Source organism: Juglans microcarpa x Juglans regia, chromosome 1D, assembly GCF_004785595.1.
Source record: "Juglans microcarpa x Juglans regia isolate MS1-56 chromosome 1D, Jm3101_v1.0, whole genome shotgun sequence".
In the NCBI taxonomy this organism is placed as follows: Eukaryota; Viridiplantae; Streptophyta; class Magnoliopsida; order Fagales; family Juglandaceae; genus Juglans; species Juglans microcarpa x Juglans regia.
Genome location: NC_054594.1, coordinates 3,704,567 through 3,707,305, shown reverse-complemented (window position 1 = coordinate 3,707,305; position 2,739 = coordinate 3,704,567). Strand labels below are relative to the sequence as shown.

The 2,739-nt window shown below is 30.4% G+C and overlaps 1 long non-coding RNA gene across 1 annotated transcript; it reads left to right on the top strand.

Moving 5' to 3' along the window:
- Window positions 1-1,827: 1,827 nt before the first annotated feature.
- On the top strand, window positions 1,828-2,317 carry LOC121252906. The gene is made up of 2 exons (XR_005938300.1): window positions 1,828-1,917; window positions 2,087-2,317. It is a non-coding gene; the product is annotated as an uncharacterized LOC121252906 (long non-coding RNA).
- Window positions 2,318-2,739: the final 422 nt, after the last annotated feature.

The window sequence follows — 2,739 nt, the reverse complement described above, 5'->3', positions numbered from 1 at the left end:
TCAATATAAGAGTGTTTTAAGTATCAATACAAAAGCAGGAAATATTTCATTTTGAATAAGTAAACATAAGCAGAGTATTTTTCATTTACATTCTAAATGAGATAAAAACTCTGCAAACAAATTAATGAAGCTGATATAGTTGCCAAAGGTATAAAAATTACACACTAAATTTTAAAATATTAGACATATTTTCATTTAGACTTTATATATTTCTGAAAGTAAAATATTAATAATAACATATTATATATCTAATAAATGAAGATGTTAGAATTTTATTTTTTATGAAAAAATAAAAAAATGTTGGGAGAAAATATTAGTATATGAAACAAATGCATCTATTTATATGCATTTGTTTTTTGTATGTATTTGTGAGGATGTCAGATTTTATGGCATGCCTTTATAAAGGTTGTTATAATTTATAATGTTCTAAATTTTATGTACGAATTTTATATACATAGAATTGAATCCCAAATATAGAAATGTCAATATTTGATATATTTTTGTTAAATTTGTTAGATTTATTTATGGGTCTAAAATATTAGACATTTTTTCATTTAGACCAGATAATTTCTGAAAGTAAAATATTAATAATAACATAATATATATCTAATAAATGAAGATGTTAGAATTCCAATTTTTATGAAAAAATAAGAAAATGTTGGGAGAAAATTTAGAAATTTCTAAAATTCGAAATTTAGGAATTTAGGAAATGTATTTAGAAATTTAGAAATTGTTGGGAGAAAGTATTAGTATATGAAACAAATGCATCTATTTAGATGCATTTATTTTTTTGTATTTGTGAGGATGTTAGATTTTATGGCATGGCTTTAAAAAGGTTATTATAATTTATAATGTTTTAAATTTGATGTAAGAATTTCATATACATAAAAATGAATCCTAATAGACATTCACTATTAATCACTTAATAACAGTATTTATAATAGAATATATATAATATATATATATATATATCTTCTATTATATAAGAGCCTCTCAAACGGCTGTAAATGGAAATTCTTGTTTTAACGGAGCAGAAATTCTTATTTTAACGGCTATCAAATGGAAGGTCTCATTCTCTCGAAGCTTCTCCCCTCCCACTCTCTCGCTCTCTCTCAATCCTCTGTATATTCTCCCCCTTCAGACCTACTCTCTCTCTCAGCTCTCTCTCTGTTTTTCGCCGATTCTCTCTAACCTTCAACCTCCATCTGCTTTCTAACTCTCACACACTCAGACCTACTCTTTCTCACTCTCGACCCTCCTCAAACTCACTCTCTCACACCTCTTTATTTTGTAATCTATTTTTCGTCGGAAACCAGGGGTCTCTCTCTTTCTGTCCTCACGATTCTTCAACTGTGTCTCTCAAATCTCCTCTGTATAGACGTTTCCCATGCTCGTAGGTCAGCCAACGAAGAACATGGTTGACGATACCAGGTATTTTTTTTCCTTTCTTTCTCAAGGTAAATTATGCTACCAGATTTTTCTTGGTATTTTTAAATTAATCTCTTCGAATTATAACGATTATCTAATATTTATTCATCTGTTGTTATTTTGAATGTTGCTGCAAAAATCCCGGTTGATGACGCTACCGTGACCAGAGTTCAGAGCTCTCTGCTCTCCTTCGACAACCACACCAACTCGAGCTTCCATTAAAGTCTCGTGCTTCAAAGACAGGCAAGAAATCTCAGAGACTCCAAGAATCGAAAAAATGAGAAGATCATGGAATCAAGCAATGTTTATGGAAAAATAGAGAAAGTGAAACCAAAAGGGAAACGCTATGCAGAAGGAATATAGTGAAAGTTAAACGATTTGCAGCTTTGTTGGTTCATTCACCATTAATTGCACCGCTTGGGAGAACACTTGCTGAATGCAATAACAATCGAACACTTCATCTTGAGGCTTACTTTTCATTTGAAATTTGTGAGTCGTTGTCTCAACTTAATTTTTATGGTTCCTGGTTGAATTTTGTTTTTCTTTTTCATTTGAAATTTGTGATTCGTTGTCTCAACTTAATTTTTATGGTTCTTGGTTGAATTTTGTTTTCTGTGTCTTACATGATTGAAATTACTTATTTTTCATTCTTCTACAGACATGCACAAAAACTACAAAAAATGATGAGATGAAAGCACGTAGCATATTTGGATTTGAATGGTCTGAACCCTTGGTTACATTTGCACTCTCCTGTGGAAGCTGTTCTTTTCCTGCTGTAAGTTTGTATTCACTCAAGGTGATATTCTTAATTTGTGGGGGAAGTCCCAAGTTTTTTTTTTTTTTTTTTAATATTTTGGACCATGAGAGTATAATTCATGGGTTCACAGACTGATTTGAATAATTAATACCCATATATTTAAATAACAGATATATACGTATTTGATACTGATTTGAATGCATGTTTATGAATATCTACACACAGCCCCACCCTATCAAGATGGAGGATTCTTTTCAAAGATGTGATAAGGTTTTTATCTGAAAGAGGACAAGAAAAATGAAATCTTAATGTACTGATTATGCTTCCTTCCATTCATTATAGAGAAATGGAGTTTGAAGGAATAGTACGTTACTCTGTTATAAGTTTCCTGATCGTGATCATAGGTGATGACATCTTTTATGGATTTGATATATATATATATATATATATATGCATGTATCAATTGCTGAAATTCGGATGTCTTCTTAATGCACTGATTGTGCTTCCTTCCTTTCATTATAGAGAAATGGAGTTTGAAGGTATAGTATGTTACT